Source organism: Xenopus laevis, chromosome 7S (assembly GCF_017654675.1).
Source record: "Xenopus laevis strain J_2021 chromosome 7S, Xenopus_laevis_v10.1, whole genome shotgun sequence".
NCBI classification, from domain to species: domain Eukaryota; kingdom Metazoa; phylum Chordata; class Amphibia; order Anura; family Pipidae; genus Xenopus; species Xenopus laevis.
Window position 1 is genome coordinate 12,233,585 of NC_054384.1, and position 22,706 is coordinate 12,256,290.

Consider the following 22,706-nt stretch of genomic DNA (forward strand, 5'->3'; position numbering starts at 1 on the left):
GGGATTGAAGCTCGTTCCCTGATAATCCAATGTGAAGTGTCTGCTTGCTCTGCCAGGTTGGATTTGAGCAAAGGGACCCTGAGTAAAATGTGTCACATTATCCCCTAGGGTTATCCCCCAGCTGCTGGTCCTTTAAGGGCCGAGTGCACTGTCCAATGGGTGTGGTGCTGAATTCGTTACTAGTAACACTAACAAGAAGCCTTTATGGCCATTTCTGCGAAGAACAGATGTTTATAATGTGACAAGGGGGAAACAGAGTTGATTTCCCATGCGTTTAACCAAACTCTTAGTGGGTTATTTATTAAATTCCAAATGCCAAAATTCTAGTTTTTTTTTACTATAAAAATCTGAATTTTTAGCGAAAATTTTCAGGAATTATTATACCCTGAGAATAGAAAAAGCCAGAATCCGAAAATCCAGCATCTTAGAACTGCAGAGGTTGCATATAAGTCAATGGGCAAAGTCCTGGAGATATTATCCTGATCTGTGCTGGGTTTCATGCAATAATCTGAAGATTTGTGGTTTTCGGGCAAAATGGAATGGAAAAAGACAGAATCCGAAAATCCTGCATCTCAGAAGTCAATGGAGAGAAGTCCCGAAGCTATTATCCTGTTCTACGATGGGTTTTCGGGCACAATTTCGGAAAAAAAACTGAGTCTTCGGGCGTAAAATCCGAAAAATGTTTACTATTACAATTTATTGAGTTTTTTTCCCTGCACAGGAAATTTTCTGAGAAAATGTATTGATAAATAAGGGGTAATATCCTGTGTGGATTTGGTCGGAGTAGATTTCAGAAAATAATGAGATATTTTCTGATTTTGATAAATGATCCCCTTAGATTTTAGTAACAGACCCCCTGCATTTCACTCTATTTTGTAAGAACCTATGATACAACTATTACATTGAAAAATACCAAAATAAATTGTATGATTTGATGTTACAAATTAGGAGCTTTAAAACTAGTACAGGTATGGGGACCTGTTTTCCAGAATGCTCGGGACCTGTGGTTTTCCTGATAACAGATCATATCATAATTTGGATCTTCATACCTTAAGGCAGGGGTCCCCAACCTTTTTAACCCGTGAGCCACATTCAAATGTAAAAAGAGTTGGGGAGCTCTACTTGGGACTGTAATTAGTTTTTATGCAATTAAAACTTAATTTCAAGCTTGAAATTCAAAAATAAGCCCCTTCTTTGAGGACCCTGAGAGCAACATACAAGGGGTCGGAGAGCAACATGTTGCTCACGAGCTACTGGTTGGGGATCACTGCCTTAAGGCTACTAGAAAATCACATAAACATTAAATAAACCCAATAGGCTGGTTTTGCTTCCAATAAGGATTAATTATATCTTAGTTGGGATCAAGTACAAGTTACTGTTTTATTATTACAGAAAAAACAGGAAATCAATTCTAAAAATCGGGATTATTTGATTATAATGAAGTCTACGGGAGACGGCCTTTCCGTATTTTGGAGATTTCTGGATAACGGATCCCATACCTGTATTTCAATTTATCAACTGAACCATTCTGATAAATGGAAAATCCAGTAAATGTCAGAGATTCCAAACCAGGGGTTACTGGAAATTAGGGATGGCTGACAATTAATATTCAGAATATTATCCTTGTTTTTGAAGAATTTGAGATGTGAACTGCAATAATTAACTTTTTTTCTTTACTGCTACTGCTGATTTATAAATGACATCGGAAGATTCCATTGAAATAAAGAAAAAGGTATACAAAAAGTCACTGGAGGGACTCTAATCTTTTAAACTCTAATATTTAAAATTTTTACATGAGCCTTCTTGGCCATACAAAAACCTGTAAGCCTTGTTGCTTTGCTCAGACCTGACCCATCTCTGCTCACTACCGTTATCATATAACTTCATCTAAGCAAAACAACATCATAAGACTTTCCTTCTCTCACTAACTTAATTTTTTGAACACTAGAAAATAAACAATGCACAAGCTCTTAAAGGAGTGCTCTGAGCAATTTTACATGAATCTGTTTTGAAGGTTTATAGTTCCTCTAAAGGCTGAATGGGATGGTACAAATCAGGTGAAATTTTGTATTTGTTACATGTGCAGCGAATATAAAGGAAAAAGAAATACAAGTGTGGGATCTGTTATCCAGAATGTGGGGGACCTGGGGTTTTCCAGATAAGGGATCTTTCTGTAGTTGGGATCTTCAGCCTTAGGTCTACTTAAAATGTATTTAAACATTAAGGGGCAGATTCATCAAGGGTCGAATATCGAGGGTTAATTAACCCTCGATATTCGACTGGGAATTAAAATTCGAAGTCGGAGGATTTTTGCGCAAATAGTTCGATCGAACGATCGAAGGAATAATCGTTCGATCGAACGATTAAATCCTCCGAATCGAACGATTCGAAGGATTTTGATCCAACGATCGAAGGATTATCCTTCGACCAAAAAAAGTTAGCCAAGCCTATGGGGACCTTCCCCATAGGCTAACATTGGGTTCGGTAGCTTTTAGGTGGCGAACTAGGGGGTCAAAGTTTTTTCTTAAAGAGACAGTACTTCGACTATCGAATAGTCGAACGATTTTTAGTTCGAATCCTTCGATTCGAAGTCGTAGTCGAAGGTCGAAGTAGCCCATTCGATGGTCGGAGTAGCCCAAAAAACACTTCGAATTTCGAAGTTTTTTTACTTCGAATCCTTCACTCGAGCTTGGTGAATGGGCCCCTACGGGTCAGATTTATCAAGGGTCGAATTTCGAAGTACAAATAACTTCGAAATTCGACCATCGAATTGAAAAACTTCGAATTCGAAGTTTTTTCACCGAATTTGGCAATACGATAAAATAAAAATCGTTCGAATCGAACGATTCGAACAAATTTAGTGTATGATTGAAGGATTTTTATTCGATGTGTAAAGACTTAGAAAAGTTTGTAGAAGGTCCCCATAGGCTAACATAGCAATTCCGGCAGGTTTAATTCGGCAAAGTATTGAACGAACGATTCGAACAAATTTAGTGTATGATTGAAGGATTTTTATTCGATGTGTAAAGACTTAGAAAAGTTTGTAGAAGGTCCCCATAGGCTAACATAGCAATTCCGGCAGGTTTAATTCGGCAAAGTATTGAAGTTGAAGTTTTTTTAAAGAGACAGTACTTCAATTATCGAATGGTCGAATATTCAAATGATTTTTACTTTGAATCGAAGTAAATTCGAAGTCGTAGTATCCTATTCGATGCTCGAAGTATCCAAAAAATTACTTCAAAATTCTAACTTTTTGTACTTCAAAAATTCACTCAAACCTAAATAAACCTAATAGGACTCTAAAAAAAAATAAAAGTAAAAAAAAAAAGTCATTTTGGGAGGCAGCCTTCCCTTATTTCAGGTCTTTCTGGATAACAGGTTTCTGAATAACGGATCTCATACCTGTACAACATTTCAAAAATGTTTATTTGTGTATGACAGTCAGACCAAAGTCCTTCATGGCTTCCCCTGAAAAGGTTTTTATTTGATAATAAAAGAATAACATTTTTGATAATTTAAAGTAATTGATAATAAAAGATTCCATTGACCTTAACAATCAGGCTGGAATGAGCAGGTCAGAATAGAATGTGAACAGGAGAAATCCTGGATATCATGATAAAAAATAAAAAAAGAGCAATGCAGTTTCTGCAGTTATTTGGGGGTATATTTATGGGACAGGGTTCATATAAATAATTCATTATTTCTGTTCCCAGATCATGGTGATTATTTATCAAAAGTTTCCGAATTTATCTCAATATTTTCTGCTACAAACTCCGATCAAATCCGCTCGGTTTTTTTGCACTTATTTATTATTCAATTTTCCTGAAAATTTGCTTTGTGGGAAAAAAATCTGATTTTCGAGATTTTTTCAGATTTTACATTGATTTTCAGTTTTTCAGATTTTTTATCTGATTTTCATGATTTTTTCATCCGCTTTTTTTTCTCGAAAAATAGATTTTTGGGTATTGCACACATCAAAAAAGCATTGGGACTTCTCCCATTGACTTATATGCAACCTCAACAGGTCTAAGATTTTCTGATTTGGACTTTTCTATCCTCAGGGTTTAATAGATTCCGAAAAATTCGTAATCTTTTTAAAAGTCCGATTTTATTAAAAAAAAAATCACAATTTTTTTTTTACTAAATAACCCCCTACGTGTAAATTTGCTTATTGCATCAATGTTAGGGATAAGCGAATCTGTTCTTTTTTTTGTTTTGCCGGAAAATATGGGAAACTGAGGGAAAAGTTGCTAAACTGTTTGCTGTGCGTCATTTTAGTAGCAAACTACAATAGAGTCTAGGGATGTTTTTTTTCTTGGCACCTTGTTTCAGCTTTGGGGCTACCAATAAAAATTGGGAGGACAAAATCACATGCATTTTTCACTGCTACATATCCCTACATTGTTAGCCCTGAAAGCAGTGGTAAAACTGCAGGGGGAATAAATCAAGGGGTTACAGCTGGCACTCAGCACGGGGGTTAATTACATATAAATATTTGTATACCATCAGAACTCAACTGATCCGTCAGCCCTGTGTAAAGATAATAATGGGAGACACAGAGTGAAGTGAAGCAGTTGTGTTCCTTACACACCAATACTGTGCTTCTTGACTCCTGGCAGCTGAGGCCACTTGCTGAGCACCATATCATCTGGGCACCCTGGATGTCTCCTGAGAGACATTAATATGGACTTGCGACCAAGCTCAGCTGTGAGTTAGTGGGTGTCAATTGTTCACCCATAATAAACACCCACCCTTTGCCATTGACATCCTGATACAGACACCATGGGTCCCATCAATGCCCCATTGATCACTTAGCGATAGAGCGCCTGTCCAATGCATCGTTACTGTCTCTGCGCAACACTTAGGGGCATATTTATCAAAGGTCGAAATTTCGAATTTGAAAAACTTCAAAAAGGCCAACCGAAATTAAGTCTAAGTTTTTTTTGGCCGAATAGGTCCGTTTTCAATCGAATAGGTCCGTATTCGGCCTTACTCTTTGCTTGAATGATAAGCCAATGAGCTGCCTCTATATAATAAAATCTGCCCCCAACAGAAAGTAACCAAATATACTTACATCTGGCTTTGAATGAAGAGATGAATGTCAGTAATAGAAACTTTTATTAATGAAGTCAGTGAGGAAGAACACTTACAGGAATACAGTGTCGGACTGGGATGCCAAGGGCCCCCCTGAAAACCTTAGGTCAAGGGCCCACTTTCCAAACTATTATACCTCCTCTCCTCACTCAACCTCTTTATTCTCCTAGTCTCTTTTCTCTACACACTATACTCTATTCTTCCTTTATTCCGCATGTTTGTTCCCATAAAGAAATAGGGAATGACCATGAAATAGGCCAAATGATTAGAAGCAAGAGGCCCACTGACACCTGGGCCCACCGGGAATTTTCCTGGTAACCCGGTGGGCCAGTCCAACACTGCAGGAATAACATCCCTAAATAATCAGAATCACTGAGCTGTTACCCATAGAGTTAGTGATGGTTATGTACATGGCACAGTGATTCAGAACTTTAATATAAGGTGTTTATGTATGTTATTGGGTCTGCAGTTTAATTCAGAGCAATATATTTTTTTGTTTCGTCATGTTGAAGGTCCGGCTTCTTCAACAGGTAGAGCCACAGGGCCCTGATCTTATGTCCAACCATCATGAAAGTGCAAAACTATGTTAGAGGGGACAGAAAGTAAAGACACTTCATTGGGCCCAGGATATTTATCTCTGTTTTGGTGCTGTGAATGTGTATAGAAAGGATGAAGGGTATTGAATTAGGGTAGGGGTCCCCAAACTTTTTTACCCATGAGCAATAGTACAAAAAAAAAGAGTTGGGGAGCAACACAAGCATGAAAAATGTTTCTGGCTGGTGCAAAATCTGGTAGCCCTTATATATACTGGCAGGAGACAGGAGACTCTGTTTGGCAGTACATCTGTTTTTTATGGAACCAAAACTTGCCTATAAACCTGGAGTTCAAAAATAAGCACCTGCTTTGAGACCACCGGGAGCAACATCCAATGGGTTATTGAGCAACATGTCACTTGTTAGGGATCAATGAAGTAGGGTAATATTTTATATAATTGCACCCCTAGGCCCTCCAAACAGGAACCAACCTCGTAATACCCCATATGCAACGGGCACTGAGCAGGAGCTCCCAAAATTTCCTGTTCACTCAGTTTCCAGTGTAAATGAGGCCCATTTGTGGCCTTCCATCTCTACACTAAAGGCATTTGTGGCCTTCTCACAAATCAAAGCTTGCATGGAAGTGTAGGATAGTGTTCAGCAGAGTAAGGTGATATCAGTTACACTTAATTCCTGGCTGCCCTATCTGTAGGGTTGCCACTAGGGTTACCACCGGCCTGGCCGGTAAAAATGACGGTTGACCCCAATGTTATTAATAGGGAAAAAAGATAAATATATAGGTAGGCCGGTATTTTTTTTCCAGATAAGGCCTTTGCAATACCGTAATACTTTGTAATACCGGCCCCGGCCTTGGCTGGTAAAACACCTGCCAAGGCCGGGGCCAGTATTACAAATTTACCGGCAATGTAGTTGGCCCGCTTAGAACTTACCTTTTTTCGGGCTTCTGTCCATCACGCAATGTGGCCCTGTCCCTTTTGTGGCACTGTACATGGATCGGCCCCCTTTTTGCGTCATGGAACGCGCCTTTTGTTCCCGCCCCCCACTAGCCTGTAAAAACGTTGAGAAAAGTGGCAACCCTACCCGTGTGGTCTAGGGTAGCAACTACTTCTTTGGCCGGGGAAAAGTGGTCAGGAGGCTGACAAACAACAAAGAAAAATGGAAACAAAAGTCGGATTGTCTGAGATTAACATGGTGTACATGAGACCAATGCAGTGGGGCAAGTAGTATTGTGCTGCTTTATATTTCATGTAATGGCCCGTTGTCCCTGCTTTATGCTTTATGCACACAAACCTAAAGTAGTGGCAGGGCATCTGCAATATGTAGCTTCACAGCGTCAACATTTCTATTTGATTACATTTGTGTTTAGACATGCAGGGGGTTATTTACTAAAATCGGAATTATCCTGATTAATTAATAAAAAAAAATCCGACCAAGCTAGAATCCACGATTTAGCCTTATCTATCAATAAAAAAACACAAAAAAATTTGGATTGACACAACTCGCGACTGTAATAAAAGTACTCAACCCTGGTAGTCTAGCGGTGCGGCGGGGACGCCCGCCGCGCCATCGGCGGGGACGCCCGCCACGCCGCTCCTTCTTTCTGTGTGTGCCGGCATCCTAGTGTGCGCGCGACGCGCACTTCTGTAATTTATAGGCGCATGCGCGCTGGCATGATTACGTCAGCGCTCAATGGCGCGAAACTTAAATGTATTTAAAGGGACAGTTTTTCTATAATCATTGCCTGTGAAAGGACTTGTTTTCCTGGTGCCTGAGACTTTGTGCATCTGCTCCTGTTTGATATTGATCTCCTTTTGTGTCCTTGCCTGTTTTGACCATTCTGATATCCTTACTCCGACCCAGCCTGTATCTTGACTACTCCTTCTGCCTGATACTATTCTGATTGACTACCCGATTTGACCCTTTGCCTTCCTGACGATCCTAGTTATCCGCCTGCCTCGACCCAGCCTTCCTGACTACGGTTCTGCCTTATCCTGTTGTACCGCGACCTTCGGCCTAACTGACTTTAACAACCGTCGTGCCCCTTTGCTTGCCAGAACTCCTTGCCTTGCTCCTCTCGAAAAGTCCAGGTGGCATCCGAGTAAGCTGAGGGCTCCTCCCGAAGCCAAAGGCAGTCACACTACTGGTGAAGCCGAGCCGAGACCAGGGAGCTTGGCACTAGTTCTGGTTTAGTGTGCCGACCGTGACAGCGACTTTTTCGGATTGTTCAGTGAAAAATCAGAATTTTTTGGATTTGACGCCTGAAAAAGTCAGAATTTTATTGTGCAATTGGCGGAAAAGCCTGAAATTTTCAGATTATTGTACAAAACAGCACAGGCAATAATATCTTCAAATTGCAAATAGGACCTCTGCCACTGACTTTTTGCAGCCTCTGGGTATAATAAATCTAATCTAATAAGATTTTATAGTAAAAAAAAATGAATGTTTCGAGTTTTTACCATTCGGACTTCAATAAATAACCCCCTAATTGGTCCAGTTGTTTTGCTTAAAAAACGAATCAAACTTCCTATAAATTGAACCAACCATTTTTTATTAAAAGTTGACAATAAATTATGTACTGTACAAATGAATAGAAATTATTTAATATAGTATTTTTGGTCATATTAATCACATTACAAAAATATGTGTAAAATTTATACGTAACCAGGAGAAAGCCCTTATTTATGGACTGAATGTTACCAGACATGTCACAACGTTGAATTCTTCGGGACACAGAGAGGTGGGAGTCTCTCTCTCTCTCTCAACTGGTTATGTTTCAGCAATATGATATTTGGGACAGAAGCACATAAATAGGGCATTTATAACATGTAATGTTTACATTATCTACATATGAATATTTTACAGCAACTATATTATATAAACTGTACAATAAATACATACAGAATCCCATTTTTATATATATATATATATATATATATATATATATATATATATATATATATAGACACACAACTCCCTGAGTCTAAACTAAATCCACAACTCTGCAAATAACACACTCACCAAATTAAGGTTGTGATGGTGACACCTCTTTTGGACTTTTTGGGACGTCTCTTTTGGCATTACCATTGACTCCCAAGTAAAATGTAATTCCTACTGGAGCTACAAGCTGTGTAAGGCACTCGGGGTGTACAGAAGATACTAAAGGACAAGACATTTATTAGTAACGGCCAGTGTAACAACAGCTTGAGCGGTAGGTACTATACACAAGTTTAATACCATGTGTTCTTTGAGGTCAGCCTCCAGGAGCTGTATCTCATGTGGAATTTAGTTTAGACAGAACTGAGATATTTGTGCACATGATGAGAAGCAAAACCATGAGCTTTGTTTATGTACAATAAGGGTAGTAATCAGATAGTCACAGTACTATCCAGCCAGATCCTTGAAGATGTAGGTTAACCCTAACATTTATTAGAGGATTCAATAAGTAAACAAAGCATGGAACAATGTAGGGTATGTTCCTTTACATACAACTATGATGCTTTTTACTAAAATGTTCTTCTGCTGTTACTGGCAAGTGCATTGTCCAAGGATAATCCCGATTGATCCGCTTCCCTTTAGTGCACTGTATGGGTCTCGTGACTGGCACTATGGTTGTCCTGGAGGTTCAAGGCAACATCTTGAGGGATCTAGAAGCTGGTATTGAGAATGACCAGGGGACAAATGTCATATTGATAATCCCTCATCATGGTCTTGGCTTGCCCACTCTTCTATCACTCTTCAGTAACCTATAGACTATGGGATGCTGCTTTATGTTTCCGAGCAAAGGATATATTTTGAGTCTAGCCTGCCATGCATACACCTGCAGGAGGATTCTTTTGGCATCATGCTTACTTTATATTGAGAGCTAGTGATGGGCGAATCCTTGCCGAAAAATTCACCAAACACATTGAAGTCAGTGGGCATCAAAATAATTTTGACATACATCAATTTTGACAATTTTTATACGACTATTTTGTCCAAATGCATTAAAGTCAATGGGCATCCGAATAATTTTAATGCGCAACAATTTTTATGCATGTGACAAATTTGGCGCGCAACTATTTTTTTCCGCTGGCGAATTGTCGCCGCAGTTTCGCGAATTCATTAGTTTGTGGCGAAACACGGAAATTCTACGTGAATTCATGTCTGCCGAATTTATCCGCCCATCACTATTGACAGCCTGTATTATTAGTAACGAGGGTGGGTATCTTGTGGCTGTTCAGCTTTCCAGCAACAACTCTCAGCATTTTGAACGGAAGAGAAAGATGGGAATTGCTTTCAACAGCTGGAGAACCACAAGGCTTTCAAGGCAAACCATGCTAATGTTAAAAAAAAACATCACCCTGTAGTTTATTCTTGTAAATAACACTGCAGCCTGCATGCACTAATGGGACAATAATTCCAGGAAATACAAAAATGTTTCCAGATTATCCACATGGGGCTGGGCCTGCAGATAGAGATGCTACCTGCCAGGAACAGAAGAAACTATAATTGTTGACAATTTTCAGGAGAACAGTGAATGGCCTCTCTGTAGGAGGTTGAAGGCAGGAGGCCAGAATTATTCATGGGTTAGGAATAAAACAACATTTACCCATGACAAAGGTTGACATATACAATGGTTTGGGATTCAGGCAGGATTTGGCCTTTTTTAGCAGGATTTCATTCAGCCAAATCCTTTTGCCCAGGCGAACCAAATCTGAATAATTATTTGCATATGCAAATTAGGGGCAGGGAGGAAAATCGTGTCACTTTTTGTCACAAAACAAGGAAGTAAAATTTTTTTTCTCCTTCCCACCCTAATTTGCATATGCAAATGAGGATTCGGTTCAGTATTCGGCCGAATCTTTCGCAAAGGATTCTAGGGTTCGGCCGAATCCAAAATAGTGGATTCGGTGCATCCCTAGTTAGATATGGATATTGGATGGTACTGTTTACTATAAACTGGGATGCGCTAACATCATTTACAGGGGATATAAAGGCAAAAAAATAAAATCCCATTTTTATTTTCTTTAATAAAAAAGAAAATCTCCAATGTACTTTAATTAAAAAATGTCTACCGTTTTAAGAAACCTGACATATGCAGTATGCAGTGAAATTCCCCTTTCGTTTAACTTGCTCTGATTGCTGCAGATAGGAAATCAGGTGGTCCCTAACTGCTCTGCAGGGAAACGGCAGGGGGAGCCCTCCCACCTTACTTCCCTGATCTCAAGCAGCTTTGTTTGTTTCCCTATAAAGTAGCAAGCAACTGTGTAGAGATTTGTATCCGCAGACCCAGTGCAGTCTGCATATTTTAATTATTAATCAGTCTTGCTGTATCAGCTTCTATGGCTGAAATTATTTGACTGTTTTGATAATTTATGATGATCCCTAAGCTTAACTTCCCAACCGAAGCCCTGACCACACTGAGCATGTGCGAAGTCTTGGTTTTGCAAAGATGTTTAACAAAGTTACAAGATGGTGACCCCCCTGCAGCCAAATTTGAAAGTATAAATCATTTGTTTTATAAGGCTTCTGGTGCAGTAAGTTTATGTTTATGTTTAGTAAACAAAATACAGCATTTCTACCCTTACTCTATTTTAGACTTTAGTTTCCCTTTAAGGAATTGTTGGGAGATCTCTTTCTTTATTACTGTTCCCCATTTGTGTTGCTCGCCTGGCATGAATTTGCGGTGAATTTCGGCGTTTCGATACGGGCAAATAAATTTGCGAATCTCCTGCGAAAATTCGTCCGTGAAAATTCGGCGGCGTCAATTTCAGAATTTTATGTTTTTTTTCGTGAAAATGTTCGAATTTCATGATTTTTTCATGAAACCGTTAGAATTTCATGATTTATTTGTGAAACCGTCAGATTTGACGATTTTTCACAAATTTTTCTCCGTTTCCCCAATTTTGCGAGAAATTGCCCATCACTAAATACAGATAAATTGTCTTATTTCTCAGCCTTGTTCAGATGAAGACCACCACTACATACTGAGTTATGTCCCTTACTCTTAATTGGCAGTGCCGAAGTGTAAGGACTTGCGTCCTTACAAGTATTTATTCAAGTCACAGTATATTTTATCAATAAATACATTAAATACCCCAGAGTAGTAATATATTTAGAAGTTTGGGACCTGTCTGGTCACCAGTTCTTCTGCACCTCTTGTATCTTTGGGAGTTCTGCTTTGGAACTTTATTTGTTGCTTATAATACTTTGTGCATTTTAGGACTGAGCTTATGTGTCCAGTCTTCCCACAGAGATATTACTCAGCACTACTACTATTCCATAGAATTACAGTGTGCAGTAAAAATCAATCAAACCAACCACAGAAGCATTGTCCTTGTAGTTGTAATGAGTTTTAGCTGCATAAATCAGACCTGCAGAAGGATCACTTCTCATCTTATGTAATGTGAATACATTTTTCTATTCAACCAACATTTATTCAAAAGGATTTCACTACAGAGAAAGATCTTTCTAATTCTCTTTGGCGTATAATAATTCAGGAAATGGTTCAATTGAAGGCGGATGGAGGCGTAAATTGATTATATGCTGTTATTCTTTCTTTTCAAAGCTTATATTATGCTAAGCCAGATACTTTTATAATTTTGGGTTAAACCCACCCTTTGCATTATAATATTTTGTTCCTGCCCCGCCTTATCTCATAATAGAGACGAATGTATATATATAATAAATGTCCTGTACCTCCCAACATTTGAAAAATGTAAAGAGGGACAAAAACAACCGATTTGCACCATGCAAACATTTTATGGCCACACCCCTAATTACCATGTCCGTTTTACAAAATTTGGCAGGCTTTGAAAGTTTTAACACATTTCAAAGAATTTTAGGGCAATGCTTTATGGGTTATCACAGTTTTCTAATGAAGATGAAATTGCGCTTTAAGCTGCAAGTCTCAGTTTCCCCAAGAGACTTGCTTATCTTAAATTGGTACAGGTGTTTCTTTGCTTATCTTAAATTGTTACAAATGTATCGAAGTGCAGTGACTCAGTGTTCTGGGCTGTCTGCTAAAAGGCTTCTTATTTTAATTCAATTATAGAAACGTTGTGTCTTATTCTGGCATCAGTGTAGGGGATCAAATAGCAACATTTGGGAGGTATGATATACTGGGGTGGTCACATAGAAAGGGAAAACAACCCAGAATCCTTGTATACTGTATCTGTTTAATAACCACATACCCCATCCTGAAAAGCTTCTAAAGGACACGTGGTATCAAAATTAAAAAGGGCACCCAACCACCACCAGCAGGAGGATTATTGGCACAATCTGACCAGTATTTGCAAGTAGTGTTGAAATGAATACACATAAAATAATACAATTTGCACACATTAGTCTTAGGGGGTTATTTACTAAATTCCAAATTCACGACAAATTTTACTAGGGAGGTATTCAAATCACTAGGGATGCACCAAATCCGGGATTTGTTTAGGGATTTGGCCAGGATTCGGCCTTTTTCAGCAGGATTTGGATTCGGCCAAATTCTTCTGCCTGGCCAAACCGAATCCGAATCGATTTTAGGAGCGGGGAGGGAAATTGCGTGACTTGTTGTCACAAAACAAGGATATAAAAAATGTTTTTCCTTTCCCACCCCTAATTTGCATATGCAAATTAGGATTTGGTTCGGTATTCGGCTGAATCTTTCATGAAAGATTCGGAGGTTTATCCGAATACAAAATAGTGGATTCGTTGCATCCCTACAAATCACAAATTTGTCGGACTTTATTAAACTCCGAGGATGGAAAAGTCCAAATCGGAAAATCCGGTATCTCAGACCTGTCGAAGTTGTTTATAAGTCAATGGGAAAAGTCCCAATGATTTTTTGATGTGTGCTGGGTTTTGTGCAATACCCCGAAGTTTTTGGACAAAAAACATAAGAAACATGAGTTTTCGGATGAAAAATCTGAAAAAATCGTGAAAAATCAGATTTTTTTCCGCAAAGCAAATTTTCAGGATCATTTATTAATAAATAAGTATAAAAAACCTGAGCGCTTTTGATCGAAGTTTGTAGCAGAAAATGTTGAGATAAAATTGGACTTAAATAACCCCCTTAGTGTCAGTAAAAAAAATGATTTTGGCCTGTAGAGCAATTACAGAGATTGGCTACATTTCCATTGCACAGCTACTGGGTGTTGCTTAAAGGGGGTTTTCACCTTTAAATTAGATTTTACTATGGTGTAGAGAGTGATATTCTGAGACAATTTGCAACTGGTTTTGATTTTTTTTATTATTTGTGGTGTTTGTGTTATTTAGCTTTTTATTCAGCTGCTCTCCAAGTTGCAATTTCAGCAATCTGACTGCTAGGGTCCAAATTATCCTAACAACCATGCATTGATTTGAATAAGAGACTGGAATATAAATACTGTTTTCCAGTAGACCCATCCAAGGATGACATGTGTCTCTCAAATATTTCCTGTACTTCCTGTCTATGGCGCAGGGAAACATCCCATACAATAAAGTACAAAAAATTGCAATCAATTTAGATAACAATGGTGCAAATTCAAATAACTAAAATATATGTGATTCGCAGTGTGGAAATCTTGGCATGACCGAGTCAGTCCAGCATTGGCCCAGTTCTTCTTTCGTTTCATTTACTGAAGTTTCTGTGAATTATTAAGTAAAGGAAGAGGGAGAGAAAGAAGAGAGGACAAGAAGACAGTAGTTACTAGTTTTTCCAAAAAGACAGTAAAAGACAAGACAATAAACAAAGGACAGATATAAGATTTATACATTTGTTAAATAACTGACACGGGGAGGCACATTTATTAAAGGTCGAATCTCGAATTCATGTGAGTTTTTAAAAACTCCCTAAACGCCCATAAATTCCAAATTCAACCAATCGAAATTTATTAATGAAATCGAATTTTTAAAAGTCCCGAAGAATCGACCCGAAAACTGGAATCAAATTTGAATCTAATTTAAAAAAATTGATTTGAGTTGTTTTTCTCCAAAAAAACCTCAAATGTCAGGAAGGCTGCAGACAACTCCAAATTGATCCCTGGACCTCTCCCATTGACTTAGAGGAGAAACAAAACCGTACTGCAAAAAAACCCTAAAAAAAAAATAAAAATTCGGAAATGTTTGTGACTTTCGGCGCATGCGCAGTCGTTGGTGACCGGAAATTTACTCCAACTGTGCATGTGCCAAAATTCCGCTCAGATTCTGAAGAAGACCGACAAAAAGAAGATGGCGCCTGTGAACTCCCGAGGCCAGATCTGCACGGAGGGGTAAGTAAAAAAGTAGGGGCATTTGCCCGGAGGGGGCAGTTAGGCTGTGGGGGAGGAGGGAGGTTGGTCTACGCAGAGTAGGGGGGTAGGGTTTTTTCCTAGTACCGGTTTGTTTCTCCTTTAAACAGCAATTCAGCAAGTAATAGGTGGCGAATAGTCGAATTCGAGTATGGGGCCAGAGTATGATAAATCTCAAAAATCGAATTTAATTTTTTTTTAAATTTTTGAATAACTCCCTAGTCAAATTTGACGGTTTTGACCATAAAAAAATCGTAAATTCAAATTCGAATTTTTAATAAATCTGATAAATCAGCCCCTTATAGTTGCAGACATCTAAGGTATTATCCATAAACGAAGCTGCAACACACAAAAAGAAACACTATTGTTATTGTTTACTCTTAACCTAGACATGATTTGCGCACTTAAGTACGTTAGCCCCCGGCGGCAAGTGTTCCAATTGAACAATTTAATGGAACTCTGCTATTAACTGAATGGTTCCTAGTGTGGGCTGCATTAATTACCTAGCCAGTAATATATCAGCCAGGGCCCGTATATGAAACTTACCGGCAATGTGCCGGCCCACTTTCCCAGCCCTTCCTCTAGCCCTATTTACATCACAGCTCCGCCCCTTATGCCATGGGCCTGCCCTTCCTGGACCCTCCCTCGCCCTGGCCTGAAGGACCAAGTCAAAAGGTGCAACCTTAATCAATAGGTGCAGCAGACTTGCACCTAAAGTATCACGTTTCCCGGCAAGCACCAAAGATGACACAGATTTCACTTCGAAAATCTGGAGCTCCAATGCATTCGACATACCACCCAACTGTCCAGTTTTTCGCAAGACAGAACCGATTTTGACAGCTTAACCCGCAGTCCAGAATTGTAACTAGAATATCTGACTTTCTCTTTGATCTCCGACACTGAACAGCCAAAAAACGTAAGTGGCTTTTGGCAGAGAGCCCAGAATATATATATATACCAGGTGCACTTAGATACTTTTGTAACAATTTAAGATAAGCAAAGAAGCAATTGTAACAATTTAAGATAAGCAGGTCTCTTGGGGAAACTGTGACTTGCAGCTTAATGGGCAATTCACCTTCATTAGCAAAACACATAAAAACCACAGAAATGTGTTCAATCTTTCGTAACCTGCCAAATTTTGTAAAATGAACATGGTAATTAGGGGGTGTGGCCACAAACACGGACGTGGTCAAAAAAACACTCCGTGCTGGCAAATCTGTTTGTCCCTCTTTCTATTTTCAAAATGTTGGGAGGTATGATGACAACAGAATCAAGGGGAAAAACCATAGCAAATTGCACCCTCAGTTGTACTTTACATTCTGCACTTGCATTGGAAAAAGAGCCCTATAAAGTTATCTGGAGCAGAAGAGAACTCCCAGCATACAGTCTGCTCATGATTTGGATCAGTTCCAGAAAGATATTCACTGTAAGCCAAATGCAGTTCATCCCTGGATCTGACTTGCCAATACAAATTGTTGCAATTAGCTGTGACTTGTATTAGATTCATTGGTAATGTAAAATGTAGAAAATCGAATTAATTACAAACATATGTCATAGGGATCCGGACAAATGGATTTCCTTCCCATAGGGGAATCATAATCCTGCCCTGTCACTCTAGGCCGGCAGTTGGGACTGGCACTGAGACTCCATATCATATCAGATGGTCAGTCTACAGGTAACTTTACAATGTCATATGGCTTTTAACACTTTGTGGGACATAAGGGACTTCCATTGATTTTGTGGTTAAGAGGAAGTGGGATAACTGAAAGCCAATCAATTCTTTATTGATTAGCAGATGGCACAATATTGTACTGATGTGTTCCTTCTGGTCATTTGCTCACATTATGCAACAGTTATACTGTCTCTTTCAGTAAAACAATCAGGATATATATATATATATATATATATATATATATATATATATATATATATATATATATATATATATATATATAAATAAATATATATATATATATGTTATGTGATAGTGAGACGGAACTAGGTATCACTAGAAAGAGATAGACAGATAAAACAAGATAGTTGATAGCGATAGATAGATAAATATAGAGATAGATAGATAGATAGATAGATAGATAGATAGATATAGAGATAGATAGATAGATAGATAGATAGATAGATAGATAGATAGATAGATGATAGATAGATAGATAGATAGATAGATAGATAGATAGATAGATAGATAGATAGATATAGATGATAGATAGATAGATAGATAGATAGATAGATAGATAGATAGATAGATAGATAGATAGATAGATAGATAGATAGATAGATAGATATAGATAGATAGATAGATAGATAGATAGATATAGATGATAGATAGATAGATAGATAGATAGATAGATAGATAGATAGATAGATAGATAGATAGATAGATGATAGATAGATAGATAGATATATAGATAATAGATAGATAGATAGATAGATAGATAGATAGATAGATAGATAGATGTAGGGATGGATAGATGATAGATAGATAGATAGATAGATAGATATATAGATAATAGATAGATAGATAGATAGATAGATAATAGATAGATAGATAGATAGATAGATGTAGGGATTGATAGATGATAGATGATATATAGATAGATATAAATGGATAAATAGACAATGTTTTTAGGCTTTAGTTCTCCTTTAAAGGAGGGCTGTGCCGGCCTGGAATAGACAGTGAAATAAAATCTCAAATGTCAATAGAAAATGTTTTCATAATTCTTAAAAACTGAATGTTTTCCCTTCTACTTTTTTTTAAAAAAAACATGAATTTCTAAATGAGATTACAGTGCATTTTTGTATCACATTTTAATTACCTTTCGGGGCAAACAAGTATTTCTATCCTAGGGACTAAGGAGAAAAAAAAAATTCAAATCCCCATCTAAAGAAATGAAGATAAATTTGCATTTTACTGAAACAGTAATGATATTACTATAATTTTTAGTTCTGTTGAACAGACGTGTAGCAAATCGTATTCACTTCCTCTAAGGATGAGAAGAGAAATGATATCTTACATGAGGCAGATGGTTATTATCTTATATCTAATTAGGAAATATGGAGCTGCCCGACTGTTTGTGTTAATGAGACAAGATGGGGCAGCCCTTTTTTTTGCCACATAACGTAATAACCCTTTAATTATAAGAGGGAAAGGCAGCAATTTCCAAGGCTAAATGAATTTATTACTGACTGTTAGTGAATATGATGAACTGAAAGAACCGAGACTTGAAGCAAAAATAATTAACAAATAAATGATCTCACTAATGATGAATGCAGGGAAATTGGGGTTCCTCTCGTCACTGGCCTTACTGGTACAATATCAGTTATTACAGAAAAATTCAATAATTTACAAGCCTGGGCACCTCTTTGATCTGTACAACAATATTTTCACAATTAGCATTAAACATGCATGAAGCACATTGATGACTTAAGTGGGATCCAGATGGTTTCTACTGTTCAGCTCTGTCTGGGGAATAGAATGTTCCCTTTTCTACTCAGTTATACTGAGGCTATAAAAGTGATATGTTATGGGCCGAGGGAGGGGCAAGTCATTTGGATCTTCAAACCTTATGTCCAATAGAAAATCATATAAATGTTAAATAAACCCAATAGACCGGCTTTGCTTCCAATAAGAATAAATTATATATTAGTTGGGATCAAGTACAGGTATGTGACCTGTTATCCAGAATGCTTGGGACTTGGGGTTTTCCAGATAACAGATCTTTACGTAATTTGTATCTTCATTCCTCAAGTCTACTAGAAAATCATGTAAACATTACCGTATATACTCGAGTATAAGCCGTCCCGAGTATAAGGCGAGGTACATAATTTTACCTCCAAAAACTGGGAAAGCTTATTGACTCGAGTATAAGCCGAGGGTGAGAAATGCAGCAGCTTCTGGTAAATTTCAATCTCGTTTTTGGATGACTACTCTTAGTCGCCGGCTACTATTCTAAGGCGCCGGCGAATATTCTTAGGCGCCGGCTACTATTCTAAGGCGCCGGCGACCGTTTTTGCGCTTGACCCGAGTATAAGCCGAGGTAGAGTTTTTCAGCATATTTTGGGGGCTGAAAAACTCGGCTTATACTCGAGTATATACAGTAAATAAACCCAATAGGCTGGTTTTGCTTCCAATAAGGATTAATTATATTTTAGTTGGGATCAAGTACAAGATACTGTTTTATTATTACAGAGAAGTCATTTTCAAACATGTGGATTATTTCATTATAATGGAGTCTATGGGAGATGACCTTTGCATAATTCTGAGCTTTCTGGATAATGGGTTTCTGGAGAACGGATCCTATACCTGTAAAAAGTACTGTTTTATTATTACAGAGAAAAGGGGAATCATTTTTTAATACACGGCTCCAATGCTGAAGCAGAATGGAGATCTGTGGCTCTTGAAGTGGGACTATTCCTTCCAGTTATCTTTAGGGATGCACCGAATCCACTATTTTGGATTTGGCCGAACCCCTGAATCCTTTGGGAAAGATTCGGCTGACTTTAAATTAAAGAAGCAGTAAACCCAGCTGTAAATCTGTCCCACTGATCCCCACAGGTTTCTTTAAAAAATGACAAAAAAATTAAAGGACCATTAATGAAAATATCATGTAGTGTTCACCTGCACTGGTACATAGTTACATAGTTAAATCGGGTTGAAAAAAGACAAAGTCCATCAAGTTCAACCCCTCCAAATGAAAACCCAGCATCCATACACACACCCCTCCCTACTGTCACATAAATTCTATATACCTATATCTATACTAACTATAGAGTTTAGTATCACAATAGCCTTTGATATTATGTCTGTCCAAAAAATCACCCAAGCCCCTCTTATAGTCATTAACTGAATCAGCATCACAACATCACCCGGCAGTGCATTCCACAACCTCACTGTCCTGACTGTGAAGAACCCCCTACGTTGCTTCAAATGAAAGTTCTTTTCTTCTAGTCTAAAGGGGAGGCCTCTGGAACGGTGATCCACTTTATGGGTAAAAAGGTCCCCTGACATTTGTCTATAATGTCCTCTAATGTACTTGTAAAGTGTAATCATGTTCCCTCACAAGCGCCTTTTTTCCAGAGAAAACAACCCCAACCTTGACAGTCTCCCCTCATAATTTAAGGGGCAGATGTATTAAGCGTCGAATATCGAGGGTTAATTAACCCTCAATATTCGACTGGCGAATTAAAATCCTTCGACTTCGAATATCGAAGTCGAAGGATTTTGCGCAATTCGTTCAATCGAACGATCGAAGGAATAATCGTTCGATCGAACAATTAAATCCTTTGAATCGATTCAAAGGATTTTAATCCATCGATCGAAGGATTATCCTTCGTTCAGAAAAAACTTGGAAAGCCTATGGGGACCTTCCCCATAGGCTAACACTAACTTTGGTAGCTTTTAGGTGGCGAACTAGGGGGTCGAAGTTTTTTCTTAAAGAGACAGTACTTTCGACTATCGAATAGTTGAACGATTTTTAGTTCGAATCATTTGATTCATTCGATTCGACTTTGAATCATTCGATTCAAAGTCGAAGTCGTAGTCGAAGGTCGAAGTAGCCCATTCGATGGTCGAAGTAGCCAAAAAAAAACACTTCGAAATTCGAAGTATTTTTATTCTATTCCTTCACTCGAACTTAGTGAATGGGCCCCCTAAATCTTTCACACCTTTAACCAATTTAGTTGCACTTAGTCTCTGCACTCTCTCCAGCTCATTTATATCCCTCTTAAGGACTGAAGTCCAAAACTGCACTGCATACTCCAGATGAGGCCTCACCAGGGACCTATAAAGAGACATAATTATGTTTTCATCCCTTGAGTTAATGCCCTTTTTTATGCAAGACAGAACTTTATTTGCTTTAGTAGCCACAGAATGACACTGCCCAGAATTAGACAACTTGTTATCTACAAAGACCCCTAGATCCTTCTCTTTTAAGGAAACTCCCAACACTCTGCCATTTAGTGTATAACTTGCATTTATATTATTTCTGCCAAAGTGCATAACCTGCATTTATCAACATTGAACCTCATTTTCCAGTTTGCTGCCCAGTTTCTCAACTTAGTTCATATAAACAAGCTGCTGTTTAGTAATGGTGGAAATTGAAAAAAGTCTATATGACACAGGTTAAAGGGATACTGTCATGGGAAAAAACATTTTTTTTTCAAAATGAATCAGTTAATAGTGCTGCTCCAGCAGAATTCTGCACTGAAATCCATTTCTCAAAAGAGCAAACAGATTTTTTTATATTCAATTTTGAAATCTGACATGGGGCTAGACATTTTGTCAATTTCCCAGCTTCCCCTGGTCATGTGACTTGTGCTCTGATAAATTTCAATCACTCTTTACTGCTGTACTGCAAGTTGGAGTGATATCACCCCCTCCCTTCCCCCCCAGTGGCCAAACAAAAGAACAATGGGAAGGTAACCAGATAGCAGCTCCCTAACACAAGATAACAGCTGCCTGGTAGATCTAAGTACAACACTCAATAGTAAAAACCCATGTCCCACTGAGACACATTCAGTTACATTGAGAAGTAAAAACAGCAGCCTGCCAGAAAGCATTTCTCTCCTGAAGTGCAGGCTCTCCTAAACTGTGGGTTGAGCCGTCAAAATATGGCCTGTTCTGCGAAAAATGGGACAGGGAGGTAAGGCTGTCTTAAAAAACTGCAAACAAACTTGAACTATGAAGATTTGTGAACGTCCCACTAACTTCTATAACATCTCAGCAGCTTTTAGGGGTATTTTTTCAAGTTTTTGACTTGAATATAAATAAAAATGCTTAATTAATGATACAGGGGCCCTTGTTATAGTCTAGCACTACTGCAAACCAGCTGTGCCCAAAAAGGACTAAATTAATATATATATATCATATATGACATAACATCACATCTGATGTTGAAATTAAAATGAAAACTTACCTTATATGATGAATGAACCAAGAAAAACCAAATTTGTGAAGGTGCCTTAGTTTCCCTTGGGAAAGCGAATGTTCTATTTGGAAAGTTTGGCACTTCGTCTAAATTTTTGGTAGAATTTCAGATACTGTAAGTGCTCCCTTGAGATTTTCTGTCCAGTTTTGGTTTGTCAGAATAGATGAAATAGGGAGACTCTTGTGCTTTCTCTTACTTGTTCTGTTACAGCTGCCATCTTAGTTTGTCTCCAAATGTCCAGCAAGAACCGCCTTGATTTTATTACGGATGAATGTCATTTATAAAAGCTCCTGTTTTAGAAATCATTTTTCCACTGGAAAAAAAAATGAGACTCGCTGGAATTTTTGTAGGAATTTGAGCATAACCAGTAGTCATTGGCGGGTGCAGACAACATTTCTCCAATCGTTCCATGATCATCACACTCAAGGGCACCGCATTGCGTTCACTTTTGTGCACAAGACTCCAAGTGTTTGATGGAGATTCTTCATAGAAGCAATTTGCTGCCTGCTCAGCAGGAAAAGTATATGGATTCCACTTGGCCTGATTAAATAAAAGGTATTTATGCAAAGTTTTTAATTATTTGATTTTTTTTTTAGTAAAAGTTTAAGTTTCTAAAATCCATAGCAAAAATTCAGCACAGCACCTCTCCAGCGGAAGTCAAAAATAGAAAAACAAAGTGTGTAGAAATAATTCGGGGCCTTGTTCGAGTCTTTGTGCCCTGTTTCTAGTTGCGTCATAGTTCTTGTGACTTTTTCTGAGATGCTAAAAACAGGAGGAGGGAAGGAATGGAATTTGATTGGCATTAGTAGACGTACGTAGCTCCTACTGCACAGCCAACAGTAGATATATTTGATCGTTCTCTATCCGCTCATTAATATGAA

At 38.2% G+C, this 22,706-nt stretch overlaps 1 protein-coding gene across 6 annotated transcripts in view; it reads right to left on the reverse strand.

Annotated features, from left to right (window-relative positions):
- Window positions 1-13,932: 13,932 nt before the first annotated feature.
- jakmip3.S (Janus kinase and microtubule interacting protein 3 S homeolog) overlaps window positions 13,933-22,706 on the reverse strand; it is a 77,463-nt gene continuing 68,689 nt past the window's right edge. For 5 of the 6 annotated variants that reach the window (XM_041570891.1, XM_041570889.1, XM_041570890.1 and 2 more), the window contains 2 exons: window positions 21,814-22,587; window positions 13,933-14,242 (listed from right to left, as the gene is read on the reverse strand). The gene's annotated coding sequence lies outside the window, so the exon portion shown is untranslated. The remainder of the gene's footprint in view (window positions 14,243-21,813; window positions 22,588-22,706) is intronic. The other variant, XM_041570888.1, reaches the window with a different exon arrangement.